We start from the raw sequence: 24,889 nt of genomic DNA on the forward strand, positions 1-24,889 counted from the left end.
ATAACCTAGAAAGAGGCACAATAGCTAGTGGGCCTCCTTGCTGTTTGAAATCAACATCCTGCTCATCTAGTCTTGTTGTTCTGGTTGATTTACTGAATGACTCAAAAAAGCTGCTAGTTTTGAGTGGTGTTTAGAGCAAGAGAAGGCCTCATGATAGGTCCAGGCTGCAGAGTGAGTGTGATGCCACTTGGTCCATATGACCCAGCAGGTCCAAAGGTACTCAAAATACCAGTGAGAGGTAAGTATGCTAGTTAGAGCATTTGTCAGGCCTCTAGAGGTGAATTGCAGTGTGGATCCTAGGGTTTTGGAGGAAAGTCCTACCATCATTTACAGATGAGTACTTTAATTTTAAGAGACAGCTTTGGGCCCAATAGTTTTATTGGGGAAGAAAATACTTAGGTCTGATTTACACATGATCCACAGGTACTACCCAAACATGGAGAGCTATCGCACTACCACCCTTTTTAGATATGTGCATGATTCATATCCACAATGTAATAGACATATCATTGATGTTTGTATAATCTGCATTATCAACACATAGAGTGCTTATATATTTGAATGAGGTGTAAATGATATCCAAATATTTCTCTTACAATTTTACATATTGGATGCCTGAAAATGTTTCCAAGGTTAATGCCTAGTTCCATACATCCAAATCCTGTTTTTCCTCAGCAGCTTAGACAATTTGTGGAAGACCTTGCATACACTCATATTAGCCCTGGCCTTGCCATATTTTTCATGTTTCTGGGTGAGTCAGAATAATGGGTAAGTAGTAATATTCTTGGAAACCATTCCTTCGTCTGGGTGGCAAGCAATAACATCATTATACATGAAGGTAACTGCCCATCACATAAAAGTATTCCACTAAATTAAATATTTCTATAACTCAACCTTTCCATATCCAAGTCCTAAAAGTGCTGACGGTTATTTTCAAAACCTCTAAACAAACAAAAATGGATGTGTGCAGGCACATATTTTTAAGTGAAAATGACTAGTAGCCTGAGTCATGGTTAAAATATTTTACTTTTTCATCTATCTGTCTTTCTGTCTTCTGTCTGACTATGAGAATATGCTTCCAGTGTTCCTCCTAAGACCTTGGAAAGGGCTCTTTTAAAGTGAGGAGCTCTGAATATTAATCTCCATTAGCTTTATGGTACATCTATCTCTACTGCATAGGAGATGTGAGTTATATATTTAAGGATGAAATGAATTGGCCAGAGCTAATGGGGAAAAAATGTTTTAAGAAATAGCACCAACATTCTTTGAATACATGAAATAAGTTTAGACATGGAAAAATGTGAATGTCTGTGTGTAGGAAAACGTAAATATCTGTGTTTAGAAAAATGGAAGAAAATTTTAGAAGATAGAAAGATGTTAAATCATAATTTTTAAACAATTAAAATTAAAGCTATTCATCTCATCTACCCATCTGTCTACCTGTATCTAGCATCTATCTATCATCCATCATCTATCCAATACTGGGATAATATAGAACTGGTTTATAAAAACATAATATTTTCTACGAAACAAAAATAAATCGCACCTCTGTGGACAAAAATTAATGGCAAGTTAACAATTTTCCAAGTTCCCATTTCTTTGCCATCTTAAATAATAATATTGATAATAAATAGTAACAAACAACGTTTCAGAGCCTGTATCACCAGAAAACCCAACAGATAGTGTTTTAATGTATCATTGAAAAGGCAGAAAATAACTTCTCTGTTTTATTTTCAAGCTTCGGTTAGTTTTTCTCAAGGGGTAAGGTAGGGTACTCTTTAATGTTAAGTAGTTTGGTTTGATGTCCAGGACAAAGAGAAATCTTTGGGCTCTTCTAAACAAGGTAGTTATAAGATTATTGTCTTTACAATTAAAACAACTGCTTTGGTAGTTGGGGGAACGGCAAGTTGTATCAAAATAGTCTGGTGATTGAACTGTTAAGCATTATTGTCAAATTATCTCTGGTATAGGTAGGTGAGGGTAGGAGTTTGTGATACTGTCATAGAACAGAATTAAAATGAATTGTCATAAACTGGGTCTGAACTTTTCAACCAACTGACCAAAGTTAATTATGCTGCTGATATTCACTGGGTGTTCTTTGTATGAAAGTTTTCTACTTGGAAAGGATTTATGAGATTTTTTTTTCCTTTTTATTGCAAAATTCATAAAGTTTCTACTGTAATTCATTGAAACCTCTACTATCTGAAAAAATATATTTTGTAGATTTATGTTATAGAAGTTTTATACTTTCCTGTAAGCTTATATAATTGATTTCCTTTCTTTTTGAAATGTAGAATTGTTTAAGTAGGCATTAGAGGTATTACTATTATAGACTCATTTATAAATGTTACATTTGTTTTTCATTTTTACTCCTCACTGGTACTCCCAAATGATAAAATGTTATCATGCTTTTTTAAAAACCAAACTTTGAAAGAAGAATAATTTAAAAATTTCGCAAAATATAATGATTCAGAATTGCTATTAGCATTCAAAGATTCTAAGATTACCATGGCTTTTTTCTACAGTAGTGAGCTGTGGTTCATATGGGAGGTCAATCCAGTTTCTCAAGCTGGATTTCCCTTGTTGACAATTTATCAACAGAGTATTCCCGAAATATCACTTAACTCAACTCCTGATGCCTGCATGAATCATAGGTCCGGAAAAGTAGCATCAGCATACTTCACTAATGGGATCAAATGACTAAAATGATAGTGCAACCCCAAGATTGCATCTAATTGAATTTAGAATTTGTTATGCTCAGTCTAGAACAAGGTTTTCCAAATATCTATATATAAGTTATCATTTGCTTTTTTTCTGTCTTACTATGGAGGTAACTGTTAATATGCTCTTGTATTCTCCTACCCTACTATTTCTAGACTTCTAAGCTTGAATTTAATTTTTGAATAATAATATCTTCTAGTGATAGACAGTATCAAGCCATCTATATAATTTATTCCTGGTGAGTAAAAGGAAACACAGGTGGATCAGTGCATTATTTTGTTACTTTTGTTGAACTGTAAAATGTCATAGTTTTGAGCAACCAAAATTAGACCTGCCTGCCAGATTCTATTCTGGGTAAGTGTTTCAGAGAAAGTAACAAGATTTTTCTCCTGGATCAAAGCTAACAGATGAAATAATGACTTTAGTTATCCAGTAGAATTGAGTGGCATTTATTTCAAGAGAGGTTTTGGTGATTTTACCGCGCTGATAAAACTATAAAACTGATTTCTTTTCCTGGTGCTTGTCAGCTTGTTTATTGACACATGCCAGTTAGTCAAAAACTAATAGTGAAAAATAGGAAAGAGATGTTATTTGATTTTGGCATATGCTAATGATTTCAACTCCCATTTAACCAAAGATTTTATGCTTGTAAAATAACACAAGTACGTCCCTCTTTCTCTCCCCAAACATATAAACACATATACACACATGCTCATTTACTTGTTACTTGAGAATATAATTTAATTGATATATGGAAAATATTTTTCTTAATGTTTTAGTACTTTTAACCTCTACATATAATTATATTTAAAACTCTTTGGGGAAAGGAAAATATTCAATTAGTAGACTCTTGTAAATACTCAGCTTGAAAGATGCTTTCCCCTTTTCTGCCACCAATGTATCTCACTAGAATGAAACCTGATATATTAAATGAAATTACTGGATCCATTTCCTGAATATGACTGTACAGAATTCCCATAGTACTGAAAACAGTCACTGCAGTATTGCTTATTTTTAAGCCTTTTCTGAAAGTTACAAATTATGTGGAGTTCTGATAAAATGTTGCATGATATCATGGTATTACTGTAGAGTTATTTTTTCATCTGTTTTGAAAAACATTTAGTGATTGAAGATCCCTCATTTTTATCCACCCATTGGACAGAATTGGACAACGCAATGACCAAAAAGAATGGAAGTAAATACAAAGTTAGATTTCACTCATTATGTCAAGTGACCAAGGTTTTTAATATTTAAAATGCACTGGCATGGCAGAGATTATTTTCAATAAAATGTGAGTGAAAATGAGTTCATTAGAGAGCCAGTAATATAACCCTTGTAATGAGATAGACCTTGAGATGTCCATATCCTTATTTTTTGAAGGGCTTCAATAAGAGAATGGTGTATAAAGTCAGTGAATTCAGAATGCATGTATATTATTTAAAAGCATATGTACCCCTGAAACAAATAATGCATTTTATGTTAATTTAAAAAATTAGATAAAAAGCATATTAATTGCATTGCATATATTAGTAGCTACATCTATTGATTCTTTTTTTTTTAATTTTTTATTTTTTATAAACATATATTTTTATCACCAGGTTTACACACTTCACAGCACTCACCAAATCTCATACCCTCCCCAATGTCCATAACCCCACCCCCCTTCTCCCAAACCCCCTCCCCCCGGCAACCTCAGTTTGTTTTGTGAGATTAAGAGTCACTTATGGTTTGTCTCCCTCCCAATCCCATCTTGTTTCATTTATTCTTCTTCTACCCACTTAAGCCTCCATGTTGCATCACCACTTCCTCATATCAGGGAGATCATATGATAGTTGTCTTTCTCTGCTTGACTTATTTCGCTAAGCATGATACGCTCTAGTTCAATCCATGTTGTTGCAAATGGCAAGATTTCATTTCTTTTGATGGCTGCATAGTATTCCATTGTGTATATATACCACATCTTCTTGATCCATTCATCTGTTGATGGACATCTAGGTTCTTTCCATAGTTTGGCTATTGTGGACATTGCTGCTATAAACATTCGGGTGCATGTGTCCCTTTGGATCACTACATTTGTATCTTTAGGGTAAATACCCAATAGTGCAATTGCTGGGTCATAGGGCAGTTCTATTTTCAACATTTTGAGGAACCTCCATGCTGTTTTCCAGAGTGGCTGCACCAGCTTGCATTCCCACCAACAGTGTAGGAGGGTTCCCCTTTCTCCGCATCCTCGCCAGCATCTGTCATTTCCTGACTTGTTGATTTTAGCCATTCTGACTGGTGTGAGGTGATATCTCATTGTGGTTTTGATTTGTATTTCCCTGATGCCGAGTGATATGGAGCACTTTTTCATGTGTCTGTTCGCCATCTGGATGTCTTCTTTGCAGAAATGTCTGTTCATGTCTTCTGCCCATTTCTTGATTGGATTATTTGTTCTCTGGGTGTTGAGTTTGCTAAGTTCTTTATAGATTCTGGACACTAGTCCTTTATCTGATATGTCGTTTGCAAATATCTTCTCCCATTCTGTCAGTTGTCTTTTGATTTTGTTAACTGTTTCCTTTGCTGTGCAAAAGCTTTTGATCTTGATGAAATCCCAGTAGTTCATTTTTTCCCTTGCTTCCCTTGCCTTTTTGCGTTGTTCCTAGGAAGATGTTGCTGCGGCAGAGGTCGAAGAGGTTGCTGCCCGTGTTCTCCTCAAGGATTTTGATGGATTCCTTTCGTACATTGAGGTCCTTCATCCATTTTGAGTCTATTTTTGTGTGTGGTGTAAGGAAATGGTCCAATTTCATTTTTCTGCATGTGGCTGTCCAATTTTCCCAGCACCATTTATTGAAGAGGCTGTCTTTTTTCCATTGGACATTCTTTCCTGCTTTGTCGAAGATTAGTTGACCATAGATTTGAGGGTCTATTTCTGGGCTCTCTATTCTGTTCCATTGATCTATGTGTCTGTTTTTGTGCCAGTACCATGCTGTCTTGATGATGACAGCTTTGTAATAGAGCTTGAAGTCTGGAATTGTGATGCCACCAACGTTGGCTTTCTTTTTCAATATCCCTTTGGCTATTCGAGGTCTTTTCTGGTTCCATATAAATTTTAGAATTATTTGTTCCATTTCTTTGAAAAAGATGGATGGTACTTTGATAGGAATTGCATTAAATGTATAGATTGCTTTAGGTAGCATAGACATTTTCACAATATTTATTCTTCCAATCCAGAAGCATGGAACATTTTTCCATTTCTTTGTGTCTTCCTCAATTTCTTTCATGAGTACTTTATAGTTTTCTGAGTATAGATTCTGTGTCTCTTTGGTTAGGTTTATTCCTAGGTATCTTATGGTTTTGGATGCAATTGTAAATGGGATTGACTCCTTAATTTCTCTTTCTTCTGTCTTGCTGTTGGTGTAGAGAAATGCAACTGATTTCTGTGCATTGATTTTATATCCTGACACTTTACTGAATTCCTGTATAAGTTCTAGCAGTTTTGGAGTGGAGTCTTTTGGGTTTTCCACATATAGTATCATATCATCTGCGAAGAGTGATAATTTGACTTCTTCTTTGCCGATTTGGATGCCTTTAATTTCCTTTTGTTGTCTGATTGCTGAGGCTAGGACCTCTAGTACGATGTTGAATAGCAGTGGTGATAATGGACATCCCTGCCGTGTTCCTGACCTTAGCGGAAAAGCTTTCAGTTTTTCTCCATTGAGAATGATATTTGCATCTATTGATTCTTATATATGCCTCCTACCATTCTTATTTGTAGCTATTATCTCATTTAACCCTCAATAATATTCATAAATGGTATTTTTTAAAAGATTTTATTTATTTTTAATGAGAGAGATCACAAGTAGGCAGGGAGACAGACAGAGAGAGGGGGAAGCAGGCTCCCCGCTGAGCAGAGAGCCCGTTGCAGAGCTTGATTCCAGGACCCTGAGGCTACAACCTGAGCGGAAGGCAGAGGCTTAACCCTCTGAGCCACCCAGGCACCCCTCATAGATGGTATTAATAATTTATTATGAATTTGAGGAAATTAGGCATAGAGATATTTATTGGTTACTTGCTGTGTAACTTGCTTCCTTCTTCCCCCAAATATACAAACATTCAAGTTTATTTTTCTTTTAATGGTATATGACTTCATTTTCCTTCATAATTTTCCCTGGTTCTGGAATGCAGTATTAAAGTATAAGCTTCTGTCACCAGGTGCATTTACAGAACATATGTTACACATCTGATACTAGATACTCAGGACAAAAGAACTTCATGATCTCAAAATTAGGTCTTCCTGTTCTCCCTTGTAGCCCTCAGCTTCATCACAGTAGTTACCCAATATGGGATGGGCATATTTTCTCTGTGTGGCTGTGTGTATGTATGCGTTTTAAAGATGTCCAATATCTAAGGTTCTACATTCACATGTCTGCTAGAGCTCAAAATTATAATTAGGATTTGAAATCTCCTTGTTAATCACTTTGCATTCTTTATAGTTCCAAAAAGTGGTTTATTTATATTATAAATTTAAAGTCTGCTTAAAAAAAAAAAAAAACTTTGAGTCTTTTTAAAATCAATTTTAAGATTTTATTTATTTATTTGACAAAGAGAGAGAAAGCAAGAGAGAGATGGAGCACACAAGCAGGGGAAGTGGCGGAGGGAGAAGCAGGCTTTCTGCCAAGCAGGGAGTCTGACATGGGGTCAATCCTAGGACCCTGGGGTCATGACCGGAGCCAAAGGCAGCTGCTTAACAACCGAGCCATCTAGGTGCCCCCCAGTTTTGACTTTAAACAGTAATATTTCCCCAGCTGAGGAATATATTAAAACAAAGCAGAATTTCTGTTCTTATAGTCCTTATCAGCTTTTCAAATGTTTTTGAAAAGTACGCTGACAGGTGATTAGTCAAACTGAGAACCAACTGCTCCAACTGTTTAATCTAAATGATAAGTGATTGCTTTGTTTTGAATGCATTTTAAATAAATACTTGAGTAAGTTTCTGAGACACATAGAATAATTTATTGTAATATGTTATCTCAACTCACATGCATGTGTTTTGTACACAGTGTTCCTTGACACTAAAAAATTTACCAAATTTTTATTTGTTCCAAATATATTCCTCATTAAAGTTGCAAAGTCTAAGAAATATGAGGCAGTTTGACAATATGCTTACTATTTAAAACCTAATTGTTATGTAAAAATATATAAAGTATGGTCAATCAATTTGGAACCAAATATTGACAGAAGTATATTCACATACTCATAAAGGGAAAAAGCTGTTGTTTCAGAGTTTTTCAACAGGAGTCTTGGGAATCCTAGGGCGTCAACAAATGGGGTTCTGAATTGTATACAATAGTATTAGGTTGTTCTCATGTTGAGTGTGTGCGTTTTCCTTGACAGTGGTTGTAGAACTCCATATTTTCATGGAATTCATAACACCCAAACCACTATGAACCTCAGCAACAAAAGTTGCTGGCTTTTAAAATTATTTTATTAATTTCCAAATCATGGTGAGTAGTATCACTAGTCAGTGAAACAGTCTGCAAAACAAATTCCTCACTCTTGTTGCCTATCCATAGTCAGAATGTTCCTTTAGTAAGTAGGAGGTAAAATCTGGAATGTAAACTTAATGACAACTCTGAAATTAGTTCATAAGTAGACTGATGCAAACCAGTGAAGATGTTCATAGGGCATATAGAAGAACACAATAAAGTTCACTGACTCAGTAATTTTTAAGTTACATTCTATTACCATTAATTTACTTTGACATCTCTCTTGGAGCCAGATCTTTATTTTGATATGAGACTTTATTTTTCTAGTTATGTTGCCCTTTGCCTTGACTGGGTATCTCAAGGCCTTACTCTAATTGTTACTTTATTTCACTTTCACACTGCAAAGTAACACAAGCTTTCATTTATCTTATTTAGTTTATATTATAGCCAGGTGCTATTGTTGTTGCTTTCCTCTACTAAAATCATTATGTTCCTGTTCCAAATCCCTTTATCTATTTCATTTGCATTTTTATAACTTTTCTGATTTGTCAATGATCTACCACCCACAGAATCACCAATTCTCAGGGAATTTAAGCTGAGCATGTAACAATTGTGATATTAACAGGAGAGAAGCATTATCCTTCATGACATGTTCTGAATAGCGGAAAGAATGTGAAATATGGAGAAAGACACTTTTTTCAGGAGGATTTACCTTTAGTTGTATGGCCCTCTCCTCTGTGAGTGTCTGCTTTCACATCTGTAAATAGGATTTCACAAAATTGTTGAGAGGGTAAAAATGTGAAAATATATCTGAAAATATGTAAGTTCTTAAACTGTACATTCCTACTCAAATGTTAAAACATTGTCATTAAAGTTAAGGACTCCAGGGTTTTTTTTTTTTTCCAGACTGTTTTTGATGACTTCACCCTGGAGGAAACAGCTTGCCTAAGGCCTGACATGGAGGCCTGCTGCATTGCAAGCTCCCTCTGCTCATTTTTGGCAGGTTGTGCTGATTTATTGAGCTATTTGATTTATTTAATGTACCATGCCTTTGACTGCATATACTCTATAGCGGTCCCTCAAAATGCAAACAAACACATCATATGCTCTTTAATTACTCCCGTCCCTCTTATTATCAATCACTGCCAATATCAATGGAACAGCTGTGATTCATGCTATAAAATTAAGGTCAGAAAACTTGCCTTTTCAGAAATGAATAGCAGCAGCTCTGTTTGTACTCCTTCACTTAATATTTTAATTCAAAAACTAGTTCTCAGGAAAATGATATTCAGCATCAGTCTTAAGATAAAAATAGAGTGGGAGAAAAGTCTGATGGGATAAAGAAGAAGGAAAAAAGGTGGAAGTAGAAGAAGAAAAAGTTGTTGAGTTCAGTGAAGAAGGAAAAAATGATAATATGGTAGCTTTTGGGGGTATTCATCCGGATTTATGAAGGAATGTGATATTCAACACACATTCAACTCTTGTAAATGTCCAAGTGGGCCAGTCTTTGATCTTAAATTAATACAGTTCAAGTTCATGGATCTTACTCCATTTTCTTCATCTCTATTTTTGTTGATCCCTAATGTACTTTTCTTTTTTTTAAGTATTTTCTTTATTTGAAAGAGAGAGAGAGAGCGTGAGAAAGAGAGATCACGAGCAGGGGGAGCGGGAGAGGGAGCCAGAGGCGGAGCTCAATTCCAGGACACCAGGATCATGACCTGAGCTGAAGGCAGATGCTTAACCAATTGAGCCACCCAGCCGTCCCTATACATATACTTCTGATAATAGAACACGTGTGACCAGTCTCTGTGATCTCCGCAATGGTTATTATTACTGCAGGAAGCTTTCTGCCATTTTAATCTGTCTCCACACTCACAGAAAATTTCAGTTGAAGGAAGGGAGTAATAGTTAAGATAATGGAAATGCAACCAGTATTCTGAATGTATTTTATAAGTGCTATAGAATTTCAATTCTGCCCTAGTTTTCTGTAGATGTATGGATGAAAATATTGTAGTATACCTAGACATCTCATATGCATATTTAAGTGATAGCAATATATAATTCATTTAATTACATATGGTCACCTTAAAATTCATATGATGTTAAATATGCTGAGTAACTTAGGAAAGGATTGTATTTTTCTACTATTGGGAAGAAGACAGAACTTAGCCTATAATTTAACCCTAGCAATGCTCATTAAACACATACCTGTTAGCAATGGCAATCTCCCACTGAGATTTTCTGAGCTATTTTGCTAGGTAGACCCTCCTGAAAAATCAACATTGAAGAACTCTCTGTAATTGTCCACACGTTCTGCAATGCTTTCAAGTTGTATTTCTTCTTTAAATTAATCTGTCAGTTCAGTCTATTACATGGTATGGTTAATCTTTTAGAATAGTGTTTTCAAGCTTTAATATATATTCAATTATAATGTATGACAATAAGCGGTATGTAAGCAATACTTGTTGATTTAACAATTTTTCCCTTTGTTGACAACTCTATAGGAAAGGTTGCTAATCAGTATATAAAGTTAATTTTCAAATAGTCAAAATAACTGTCATAAATATGGAGACCAGTATTTATTGATAAATTATATGGCCCACTGCTTGTATGTTTTTCCTTTAAACATCACAACAGGGACACCTGGGTGACTCAGCCAGTTAAGCATCTGCTTTTGGCTTGGGTGGTGGTCTCAGGATCCTGAAATCGAGCCCCACATCAGGCTCCCTGATCAATAAGAAGCCTTCTGCTCTATCTCTCCCTATCCTTCTGTGTGCTCTCTCTCTCTCTCAAACAAAATCTTTAAAAAATAAAAAAAATAATACTACAACAGCCATTTGATACAAGTTATTGACTCAGTTTTCATCAATGAGTAAAATGAGACTTAGAATACAAGATAACTAATAGTGCCAGGTACCTCTGTGAAGGAAGGGAATGGCAGACAGAATTGTCCCCAGAGTATCTCTGAATGCAGAACTTTGTTTCTTCCCCTATACAATACTTAGCAGGAAGATAATATGCAAATGCAAAAAAATTGCAATTTGTAGAAGTTTGGTTAACTGTTTGTTTTTTAAGTTAAGAAATCTATTCCCAAATTTCTGAAATTGCTTGCTTGGTAAGTAGATTGGATGATTTTCATAATGGACAACAAATTTTTTGTGTTTGTGTCCACTTTTTAAATCAACACATGTTCCTAAAGTCAGTGAAAAATAGAAAGTGCATCTGAAAAAAGGCATGAAGTAACAAAGTAAGTTTGAAAAGGATAGTTTGATTTTCGGTTTTGGGGAGGGTTTTAGTTTTCTTTTTCTGTTTTTTTTTTCTTTTTAAAATTTCAGAATTTGCCTCCAATTTTTAATTTCGGAACTATTCAGAGAAGACCAGTTCGTTAAGTGAAAATTGTCATTTTGAGAATATGGATGATTTATCAGGTGCAGAATTTTTTGTTTCTTGCAGAATGTCTGATGAGGTAAGAGTATTTCCTAACAACATCTTACAAATTAGTATTAAAAGCTTGAAAAATACCATTGAAATCAAGGACATTCCTCGGAAAAGCAATCAATTGTTATAGAATAGATAATGTGTTTTCTTGCCAAGCAAGAGAATAACTAAAATGTGGATGTTATTAATCTTCCTTGAAATCATTTTAACATTCTAATGTGCTAAGTTAAACTTTTTTTTTTTTAAGGAAACACAAAACGTGTGCTGACTCATTGTTAGATTATATATAATCTGCCTATATAGCTCAATCAAGGATTGATTATTTTCCAATAAGTCAGGCTTATAGTTTACACTAGGAAATATAAATATGTCATAATATTGCCCTTTTATATGCTGAAAAGGAGTTAGACTGGTAAAAAGGAATTTTTGCCATTTGGTAGCCAAAGTCAGATATATCTAAATGTATGTATATATACATGTCTGTTTCTTTCCTAATTCAATATATACCTGAGTGATTTTTAAAAAAGGAAAACATTTTAAGGTCTTTGCTAAGCAAATAGAAATCCACTTTTTTTCAATACTATCTAATTTTGTCATTTACTCATAATAACTTAGTGACAGAGATTCTTAAGACAATAGATTGTGAGTACACTATTGCTGTTATATATCACTTCAATTGTAATAATTCTAGTTTCCATGTGCACTTTTAAGTTATCTTCATTTAAGGATATCTTCTGTTTGATCTAAAATAATACATATTAAGTATTAATACAATGGGAGTAATATATTTTTTAATAAGTTAAAATCTTCTGAATTATTTTTCTTTCTGATTTTATATGTTTGTAGTAAACAAATGCCCTCAAATTGCCATGATTCACATTTGATACTACTCAACACTTTATTCACTTAACACTCTCTTGCGCAGAGTACGCTTAATTTTATTTGAAAGCTTCTTTAAATTCTGAGTGCTTGATTTTACTTTGGTTTATCAGTTCTTTCAGGATAGTGATAGATTATGCATATTCATTCATTCTTCATAGCCTATTCTGTGATGAGAGTGGGAACAGTATGTTTGTACAGTAACTAAACATTTTTTTAAAAATACGGGCTTATTTATTCCCTCAGAAAGCATTTTTAAGCATGGTGTTAGACTCTGGGTATAGAAAATAGGTGAAAGCCTGTTCCCTGAGCTAAAAGAGCTCATAGTCTCCGGACAAATATATTTATGAAAATTACAATAAAAGATCATAAATTTTAGGATAAAAATGTAGACTTCCCAACTCAGTGTATAGAATAGAGTTCCCATCTCTGTAGTAGTAAAGGAGATAAGTTGTACTGAAGTTGAGAGGTGGAGATTGTATAACATTATGTAATATAGGCCAGTGCAGGAAATCAGCAAGGGAAACGGCATACCCGACTATGAGGCTTACAAAGTTGAGATTATAAATTTGTGTAAATTTAACATAAAGTGCACTGTCCTACAGAGGGTATTGATAGGTGTTTGTTGAATGGTGAAAGGAACAGCTTATATTAATATTAATAGCTTAAATCTAAACAATGCTGACTGAAGAATGCCAAGTGATAATCAACTATTTTGAAGAGTGTTTTAAGAATCTACCTGACACTAATGACATGATATCACGTTTATATCAATTAGATGACTCACCTGCTGTTACTTCAGTGCTTAATTTTTTATTTCCAACTGAGACATTAATATACTGAGATATCTCACCATGAATGCATTTCACTTGGAATACTACTCAAACAAAATAGATTAAGAAAACTATGTATCCTAAAGCAAAGTACTGTTGAACTTTAGTGTGTTTCGATTCTGAGTCAGCTATAACATCTTAGTTGATTGGTTTGGCTGATAGACATGTCTTTTCTCACGGCATGATTATTGGGGTAAAGATGAGTATAGATCAGATAATCAGTGCAGGAACTATTCTAAAGTATAGTAGTATTCACCAAATTATACCCACTTGGTTTTGTATTCTACTGTAGAGGTAAACAAAATACTGCAAGAGAATTATGTAAAGTCGGATTAGAGAAGCAAACATGACTTTATGAAAGAGTCATCCAGGACTTCTCAGAAGAAAGGTTTTGATGTCCTCAAGAAGCTCACAGTCTAATGTGAGACTTCAGTGTGAAAGCCATTCAAACAAAATTTATAAATTTGTGATTAAGATAAATGATATGAAGCACTTTGGAATGAATTGAAGGCATATATTAGTAATCCTGGAGTGTTAGGAGAGGAATGGTGCTTAACTGAAATTGATGCACAGGTAGGTTGCCCAGGTAGAAAGCATTGCATTTCCTCATCTCCTCTTCCCCCCCCCCCCTCCACCTCCTCCTTTTCTTGAGGTAGGCCTGTATTGGTATAAACTTCCCTCTTAGAATTGCTTTTGCTGCATCCCAAAGGTTTTGAACCATTGTGTTTTCATTTTCTTTTGTTTCTTATGTACTTATTAATTTCTTTTTTTTTTAATATTTTGTTTATTTAACAAACAGAGATCTCAGGTAGGCAGAGAGGCAGGCAGAGAGAGAGGTGGAAGCAGGTTCCCTGCGGAGCAGAGAGCCCGATGTGGGGCTCGATCCTGGGATCACAACCTGAGCCGAAGGCAGAGGCTTTAACTCACTGAGCCACCCAGGCACCCCTGTCCTTATTAATTTCTTATGTACTTATTAATTTCTTATATGACGTCTTCATTGACCCATTCATTGTTTTAGTAGCATGTTGTTTAATCTTCATGTATATATGGCCTTCATGAGCTTTTTATTGTGGTTGACTTACTGTTTCATTGAGTTGTGATCAGAAAAGATGCATGGTATGACTGATCTTTTTAAATTTGTTGAGGCTTATTTTGTAGTCCAGTGTGTGATTTGTTATTGAGAATGTTCCATGTGTACTTGAAAAGAATGTTTGTTCTTATGTTTTAGGATGGATTGTTCTGATGTTCTGAACATATCTATTAAACCCATCTTAAAAAAGAATCCATCTAGTCCAGTGTGTCATTCAAAGCCATTGCTTCCTTATTGATTTTCTGCTTAGATGATCTGTCCATTGATATAAGTGGGGTGTTAAAGTCCCCTAGTATTGTTGTATTATTATCAATTAGTACATTTATGTTTGTTATTAACTGGTTTATGTATTTGGGTTGTCCCATGTCAGGTGCATAAAATACTTATAATTGTTGTATCTTCTTTTGGATTGTACCCTTTATTATTAAATAGTGTTCTTCTTTGTCTCTTGTTACAGTCTTTGTTTTTAAGGTTTATTTTGTCCAGCACAAGTCTTGTTTCTCCAGCTTTCTTTTCACTCCATTTGCATGATAGATGTTTCTCTATCCCCTCACTTTCAATCAGCAGGTGTCTTTAGGTCTAAAATGAAATTCTTACAGGCAGTATATAGATGGGTCTTTTTTTTTTAATCCATTCTTTTATCATATGTCTTTTGATTGGAAGATTTAGTTCCTTAACATTCAAAGTAATTATTGATACGTATTTATTGCTATTTTATTACTTGTTTTGTAGTGTTTCTGAAAATTATCTCTGATCTCTTCTTATCTGTCTCTCATGGTTTGCTGGTTTTCTTTTGTGAAATATTTGGACTTCTTTCTCTTTATTCTTTGTATATTTATTACTGGGTTTTGATTTGCGGTTACCATTAGGTTTATATATAACCTCTTCTGCATATAGCAGTCTATATTTAGTTGATGGTCATTTAAGTTTGAACCCATTCTTTGCTCCTCTCTTTCCTACATCTTAGGTACATGATGTCATATTTTACATCCTTTTTATTTTGTAAGGACTGATTTTTTTTTTTAATTTAACTTAATTTTTTTTCAGTGTTCCAAAATTCATTGTTTATACACCACACCCAGTTCTCCAAGCAATACAAGCCCTCCGTAATACCCACCACCAGGCTCACCCCCTCCCACCCCCCAAAAAAACCTCAATTTGTTTCTCAGTCTCTCATGGTTTGTCTCTCATGGTTTGTCTCTCCCTCCAATTTCCCCCAAACTCACTTCTCTTCTCCATCTCCGAATATCTTCAGTGTTATTCCTTATCCTCCACAAGTAAGTGAAACCATGTGACAATTGACTCTCTCTTCTTGATTTATTTCATTCAGCATAATCCGATTTTTTTACAGAAATATCCATTCGTCCTGCTTTTGTGTTTCCGACCTTCATAGTATCATTTTTGGTCTTTCTTTTCCATTTAAAGAGTCCCCTTTAATATTTTTTGTAGGGCTGGTTTAGTGATCATGAACTCCTTTAGTTTTTATCTGGGAAACTCTTTATCTCTCTTCAATTTTGAATGTTAGCCTTGCTGGAGAGAATATTCTAGGCTTCAGGTTTTTCCATTCAGCACTTTGAATATATTATGCCACTTATTTCTGATTTGAGAAGTTTCTGCTGAAAAATCTGCTGATAGCTTTATCGGATTTCCTTTGTATGTTAATGTCTTCTTTTCATCTAACTGCTATATACATATATATATATTTATTTATTTACCATTATTTTTTCCTATTTTAATTACAGTATATCAAGGTGTGGGCTTTTGTCTACTTTGTTGGGGGTTCTCTTTGCCTTGATCTTTCTTTCCGCAGATTAAGGACGTTTTCAGCTATTACTTCTTCAAATAAATTATCTGTCCCCTTTCCTCTCTCTTCTTCTTCTGGGACTCCTATAGAACAAATGTTACGTGTGATAGAGTCACTGAGTACCCTAAGTCTATTCTTATTTTGCATAATTCTTTTTTGTTTTGTTCAGCTTGATTACTTTCCAATAATCTGTTTCATAGGCCATTAATTATTTCCTCTACTTTTTTCCAGCCTGCTGTGATTTCGTCAGACATGTTTGTCATCTTGTTTATCAAGTCTTTTATCCTTGCTATGTTATTCCTTATATCTGTGTTAGTGGTCTCATTGATATTCTTACTTTTATCTCCAGTCCAGTGAGTGTCCTTAGGATCATTGCTTTAAATTCTCCATCAGGCATGATATTTATATTTGTTTCACTAGATCTCCAGCCATGGCACTGTTCCGTTTTTTTTTTAATTAGGAACAAATTTCTTTTTCTTCTCATTCTGTCTTTGTTTCTGTGCCTGTTTCTCTGTACTTAGAAAGCTAGCTATATCCCCTGTTTTGAGTGTAATGGCTTCATGAACAAGAGGTCTTATAGGACACTTGAAATATAATTTAGAATCTTTTAATAAAACACCCTGCATGAATTCAAGGCTGCACACACAGAGCCAGACATATTGTCATTCAGGAGATATTTTAAGTTTATATGTCCATAGACCCCAAATGTGCCAGATCTGCAAGTAAAAAAAAGAGAGAGAAAAGGGGACAGCTAATCCAAGGTTATGCTTTTATCCTCCATGTAGGGTACTGAATACAGGTTTTCTTGATTCTCTGATGTCATTCTTTATTTGCTGAGACCATATTATATTTAAATTCAAAGAAGTTTAAAGCAAGAGTGGTTATTGGGAATTCATAATTTTCACTTCCCACTCCCCATGATCAGTAAAGAGCCACTCTTTATCTCCTAAGCTTTCATTTTATTTTAAAATTTGAAATATAAATGTAAATATTTATGGACTTATGATATATATGTGTGATATTATAGTTTTTTTCTTAGGGTGGATATGTCATAATGTATTTTGTCAGTCTCATACTGAATAATATTTAGGCATTCCACATTTTTTATAGTTATAAAGAATGTAGTAATTTAAGTCTATATAATTTCCTAAGCATGTACCTTGGGGATGCCTCAAATGTTAATATGAAGTATTCTTATGGACATCATAATATAAATCATAAATACAAATATGTTTATGTCCTAAACCTTTCTTATTCTTCAGTTCTCTGCTTTAATTAAATCTCAAAGGATATGAACCTGATATATCCTATGTAGAGTAGCCCCTCCTCCAGATCACTTTTCTTTTTCACAGCCCCTTTGTACTTCATTCATCACCATTTGCAAAATTTAATTATATATTTATTTTAAAACTTGTTTACTTTTGGTTTAGATTCCTAGGTTTAAACATCTTTATGTACCTTGTTGTTTTCATTCATCACTGTGTATTCAGGTCTTACAGTGTTTAGAAGTTAATAAAACTGGGTAACTATTTGCTGAATTGATGAGCAAATGAATGTGTGAATGCATGAATGGTGGTAGAAGACAGTTTCTCTTTTCAATGAATCCCTAAATGAAACTATAATATAAACTAATCATATAATCCTTCAAAATGCATTGTGGTTGCAAATTTTATTTTTTTGGGGGAGGTATGGCAATAAATTATGTAATTAAGAAACATCCACATGAAACACAATTTTAACAAGTAATCACCAGCTCAATGATAGGGTAGTAGTCTTTCAATTCATCTTGTCATTGACTTGTTCATTGACGTTGAACCAGATAAGAAAATCAAGAGAATAATATATTACTATTGGAAAACCTACTACACAATGACAATATTTAATCAATTTAATAAGTATTTTTCAAACGTAGTTTGAAAACGTTGTTTTCATAGCAATATTGGAATTTCCAAGTAATTGTAATTGCAGTAAAAAATTGATTGCTAATGAACTCTGTTTTGAGATCTGAGTAATGCACAACTACATATTTTTCACAAATGTTAACTACTGTCAACTCTGTTCTGAAGCAAATGCAATTTTAAGCTATTTAAATTCATTTGTTCCCTTGAAGTTTTTTCTGACATTTTTCTGAGCCTTTACTATTATTATATTGTTTGATTAGAGAGTATAATAATGGCAATAGTAATTACAAAATACAACCTTATAAGAGTAGCTTGAATGATTTTCTTTTTCATTTAGACATGTAACTGGTTCATCCCTTCATATCACCATAACAGGCATATTTAAACTGAAGAATTTGGCAGTTATTCAGTTCACATTTCTCAGACATTATGTGTTTTTCCTTTCCACTTTCTTCTTTCTCTCTTCTTCTGCTCTGCCTTTCAATCTAAAAGAGATGCAACCATGCATTTGAACAGAATTAGTAATAGTTAATAGCTATTCAATAGGTGATAGTTACCTTCAAGTGACCTTCAGAGTGTCCTGTTACTGCCCTTTTTCTGGGTGCTCAGATTTTAGATTAACTTTACAAGAAATACACGTCCACTTTTAATGACAGGGTCCAGGTTTTTCTGATGAATGTCTGTCCCCTAGCCCTGATTGACATCAGCAGGCTGTGGAGGATGACAAATTGTCAGACAACAGATCAATCTGTTTTTTCCATTAAGTAATGAGGAATGAAAGAGCAGAGGCATGGTGGGGAAGGGGGTTGCTTTCTGCAGTGACCTGGAGGCCTACTAAAGATGTTCGTAAATCAAGCATGTTAGCAGTCTGTGTATACTTATTATAATATGCAGTAGTGTGCATGTTTGAGTGATGAGGACCGAATCCTCAACAGATACCTTTAACAATAAAACCAGGAATAAAAATGATGAGAAGAAAGGTATTGCACAAGCTGTGAATGTAAAACTTAGTATCGCCTGAGCATGGTGAGAATATGCTGAATACAGAGATGGAAGATATTAATAAAGTAGCCTGGATTGTAGATGTTTGAAGATTAGGAAAATGTGTTAATTATTAGTTATTTGGTTTTTTTGCAAGATTTTTGTATGTTTTTTTTGTTCTTATTTTTGGTTCTGGTTGATAATACAGATTAATGGGAATTGCTAAAATTATAAAATGATTTTCATTACAGGATTGTTGGTGCATATGGAAAAAATTATCACCCTAATACAAACACAAATATTTGAGATTGTAGCAAAATTTTATTACCAGAAATTTTAATGAAAAAACATTTATTTAGGAGGGCATGCCTTATTAGTTGTAAATGAGTGAAAGTGAATTCATAAGGTAGCTAGATTTAGATTTTTAAAAACTTACAATCGCCACTGGTGTTTGGAAGTGAGCAGGTCAGTCTACACTAACAGCAACATGGTTAAATACTCATACACACACATATACCGTAAGCAGCAATTATATTACACATTTTTTAGGATAAGGAGCATTGGTGATTTGCTAAATTTACCTGGAAATATGTTTTATTCAATATAGGTAATAAGCTATATGCTGAAATAAGTCCTTGACCTATACATTTTATAACTATAATTTCAGTATATTAAGTTCATTTGAAATGAATGAGGATCATAGAAATTTGGACTTGGAGAATGAAAAAAGGGGTCCTAAACCAAGTTGTTGTATCTAGATAAAGCTTTGAAGGACAAGAAGACATTAGCATAGTGGACAGGTTGGGGAAGAAATTTACAGACACAGAAACTAGTGCTGAAGCTGAAAAAGTCCATGGTTCATACAAGAATTAATAAGTTGAATGGGAGTATGAATTCTACAGAAAATAGAAAGAAATTTAGAATATTTCTGAAAATAATAAAATTTCTGAAATCGTGCACATTTTCAGTAGCAATGTGGTGATAAGGAAGTTGTCTTAGGTAGGTGGAGTATTGTGCTCACACATATTAATACTTTATTTATTTATTTTTTTCTGAGCAGATGAGCATTTAGTTTTGACTTTTATAATTTATACTGAACAAAGTCCACCAACCTTGGTTAATGTAAAAATGTTTTAGATTAAAATGGTTTAATAATGATCAGAACCACTAAGAACATAAACATCTGAGAAGCGTGCGTGTGTGCATGAACGCATGTTAGGGAGAATGTGTTCACCTAACATATATAACATATATATATATATATATATGAACTTAAATTGTCAAACACCACACATTTCTAATACTTTAAACATATATATTGAAAATATACTCTCAGGAGAGATATAGGTATTATATTTAACCCTGTTTTTCCAAGATGAAATTTAACTTTTGTTATTTTCATCTTATAGGTAAAAATACTGATTTACAGAGTGATAGATATGTATCCCCTGATTACAGTTTCAGGAGTGAGTGGGAAATAGAACTCCAATCTTTAACTCCACCATCTGGACCCTTCTCTTACCTACTGTCATGCTTCTAACCAAATGGGAGAAGCTGAATCATTTAACCCAAGTGTAATTGATCCAAATTTCAAATTCAAGCGGATGCATGTCAGTTTTATTAAGCCAAGAGGACTCGCTTTTAGCATCCAAGGATTTTTTTGCAATTTCATGGACATGGACTTATAACTACAGCCTGCTTTTTCTCTTCAGTTTTAAAATTATTCCCATTTATCCTTTAGAATGTCCATATATTTATACGGTTATAAACTTACAAATTCTCCTCTTCACTCTAACAAACAATTTATATTCCAGCAATCTTCAAGGCCTTTCTCCCACGGTCCTAGTTCTGGGACCTACCGGTTTTATTGGATTACTCCAACAGTAACATTATACTGTAGGCCTGTACATTAGAATGATGTATCAGAGTAATTCTAATGCAGTTATTCTAGTATGATTTAGGTTGTAATCCTAAAGCATTATCTAGATATAACACTAATGCAATCTCCGAGGAAATTTTGTTCATTCCAGCCAGGGAAGGGAAAGTCCTATTTCGTGCATGCATTATTAAATATGTATTTAAAGGCGTAGCCGTCCTTTTAATTTAGCAAAGATCATTGTCTTAATTGGTAAAAATGACAAGTGACCTAAAGCTTGCAGGATCCAGATCTAAGGGAAACAAAAGAAAAGGAAGCAAAGAATGTAAACCTGGCCTAGAACTGAGCTGTGTCTCAATAAGAAGTGGAAAAAAATTCTAGCAGTTGTTTGACAAAGCTACCAATTAGTGTCCTACTCCATAGAAGAGATCACAAATTTGAAGGGATTTCTGCACAATTAAGGGATGTAAACATAGGCACTTTCATAAAACATCGTTCAAAGAAAATAATGTGTCGGGGTCTTGTAAGTGACTGAACATGCTATTAAAGCAGATGAAAAACTAGTGAAGCAGTATGTGCTTGTATTAAGATGGAAACACCTATGGTCCCCTGCGCTTAGAGCTTACAATTTCATCCCAGTGACATTTGTTTTATCTTAGTTTAACCAGATATTAGGAGAATACAGGCAGAGAGCAGCTTCTGTTCCATACCCTGACACTTCTAAGTTGATTCAATCATCCCCACAGCTCTCAGACTCTATTTTTTTTTCTTTTTAGAACAATAGGCAAAATACAAGAGAATTAGGAAGCCATTAAATATAAATACGCAGTATAGAACATCCGGACCCCCAAATATATAGAAATCAGATGTTGTAGAGAGAGAGAAAACCCCCAGCAGACTCCCTGCTGAGCGCAGAGCCTGTCTTGAGGCTTGATTTCAAGACCCTGAGATCATGACCTAAGTCGAAATCAAGAGTCTGAAAGCACAGAGACTGAGCCGCTCAGGCGCCGCTGTTGTGATTTTTCTTTCCTTTTTTTTTCTTTTTTTCTTTTTCTTTTTTTTTTGTTTGTGTTTTGTGTATTTTTTCTACTTTCACAGTAGAGATCCAGGTTGAAGATATACAGCTGCAGTCTTCACACAAAGTCTGAACAACTATGATAGGAAAATTTATAGAGTGGTTTTCCCCATCTTTTTATTCAAAACTTTTTAAAAATTCAAAAAGGTTTAAAGAATAGTACTAGACATTAGTACAATAGTGCAATAGTACTAGAATAGACATTCCTACACACCCCACCTTGACTTAAAAATAGTTGGAATCTTTTCATATTTGTCTTTACCTCTGTGTGTCCACACCCGCATACATACACAGAATTATAGTTGTGTTTGTTGCTGAACGATGTAAAAATAAGGTTCAGCTATAACTACTAGCCTTTATTCCCAAATACTTCAGTATGCATATCCTGAGGGAAAGGACTTTCTCCTATGTAACTAGATATTGCATATATAATGACCACAGTTAAGAAAATTAACAATTACATAAAATAAGCCATTATCGACACAATATTCAAAATTGCTTGCTTATCTTTTATTTACTTTACAAATCAGAATTCAAAGTATGCATGTTATATTTTTAGTTAAAAAATCTTATTATTTTAGAGCAGTTTCAGGTTTATATCAAAATTGAACAGAAAGTACAGAGAATGCATATTTTATAAATATATTTTTATATTTTATATTTTTATAATTTTCTCTTAATATCTATAACCTACCACCTCCTGCCTTCTTTTTTTTTTTAAACATCATTAACTTTTGAAAAAATCTTGCAGTTATAGAATGCCCTAGTATGGATTTGTCTGATTTCCAGTGATGTTGTATAATATAGACCTCTATCAACCTTATTTTCTATAAACCAAAAAATAGCTTTAAGGCTTGATTAGATTCAAGTTAAATGTTACCCCCCAATACTACTTTCTTCACAGGAGATACTTTATAATTGTATCACATCAGGAGTCCCATAAGCCAGCTGATCATGGTATTAGTGATGCTAAGTTGGACCACTGGTGTAAAGTGGTAACCTATATGTTTCCCCATGTTAGAATGATTTTTCTGAGATTTACAAATAATCTCTGGGGTGATAATTTTTGCACTGTGGGAATATCTTTTCACCCAAGAACTTTTTAATCTAATGGATTTCAGTACACTGATGAACCACATCTAAAAGAACACTGGGGTTGCATATCAATAATTTAATAATTCTGTCATTTTTTTTACATTTATTTGGTAGCATTACTCTGTAAAGTAAGAGTTTTTCCTGATGAACACTAATAATTGAAACTATTCAATTGTTACTTTGGAAAAAGTGTTGAGGATTTGTTACCTGCTATAAACATGAGGGCTAGATGATCTGGGTGGGGAATGGGCAGATTTGATTTTCTTTATAATGTTTTTATTGTTTTATAATAAATTGAATATACATAAATGTGATTAAAAATTATGGGACATTGAAAATTAATTATTCAGATTTCCAGTGTCACTCAATTACTTATCTTGGTAATAAAAATTTTCATTTTTTGAAATCTTAGTGTTTGTAAATTGACAATTTGTAAATTAACAGCTATGCTTGCAAGTAGAGATCATCGTTTTGCAGAAGAGAAACTATATAAGAAAATATATATGCTTAAACATATTACTAAATATTTAATTACCAAATAAGTTTCAGAGCCAGGGTGAAAACCTAAATATCCCTTCAAGAAACTTTTTCTTCTTGCATTGTTCCTTATTAACTCTCTTCCATAGAGTCCTAAGTTTCCCATTATAGACCTCAAACTTTCCAGTGCAGAGAATTGAAATGGACTATTGAAAGTGGGTTTAATTAGTGTTTTAAAATGTACTCAGAATTTTGTTTTTATTCAGATTGGTGAGGCCAACAGATCAGGAGACTACTGCAACTGAAAGGAATAAGTTGTTACAATTCCCAAGAGGAGGGTGCTTGCCATATCCCGTAAGGCCACATAGGGAAGGTCCAGGGATGGGCAGGAGTCAGAGGAGCAGGACTTGACCCGGGCTATTTTTTGTGGTTTTCAAAGGAAGGAATGGGCAAAGCAGAGTAGACAGACCAAATGGATTTGGGATTGCATAATTTAAGTAATTCCAGTGTGCTCTGGACTATCTGGATAGTTGCCAGTTGTCCCATATCTGGCCCTGGGGTGATTTAGGGCAGGGGGCGGCAGGAGGGTCATGAAGAGAGGCAGATTGGAGGGAGTGAATTGGGTATTGGTTGGTTTGCTTTGGGTATCCTGGGTGGCTCAGTTGGTTAAAGGTCTGATTCAGGTCAGGTCGTGGTCTAAGGGTTATGAGATTGAGGCCCACATTGGGCTCCATGCCAGGTGTGGAACCTGCTTGAGATTCTCTCTCTTCTTTTTCCTTAGCCCATTCCTGCCCCCATGTGTGCTCTCTAGTGTAGGTGCTCTCTCTCTAAATAAATAATAAAATGAAATGAAATAAAGGCACTTACTGTCAAGTTGTTTCCTATCTCTAGGAATTGGAGAGGGTCAGCCCCTGCCTGAGTCTGTCAAGCCCCCAGATGTTAGACATCATAAAATAAGGAAAATGAAAAACATGATTGATACAATTAATGATAGACATTGTCCAAAATTTAAGGAACTATATATGAATGAGTTAGATTTCCCTCATTAAATGATTCAAGTCATTAAATACCACGAGGTTATACACTGTGATAACACATAGCCATAATGAATACAGACTTGATACAAACACTATCCATTAAGAAATTTTAAACCCCATTGCCTATTAGATGATTTGTCTATATTAGAGACTGGATTTTCTTTTTAGTCTGGACAAAAGTATAAGATACATTTATACAGGGTGGCTGGGTGGC

This window comes from Mustela putorius, unplaced genomic scaffold, assembly GCF_011764305.1.
Source record: "Mustela putorius furo isolate JIRA1106 unplaced genomic scaffold, ASM1176430v1.1 tig00000421_pilon_pilon_pilon, whole genome shotgun sequence".
Classification (NCBI taxonomy): Eukaryota; Metazoa; Chordata; class Mammalia; order Carnivora; family Mustelidae; genus Mustela; species Mustela putorius.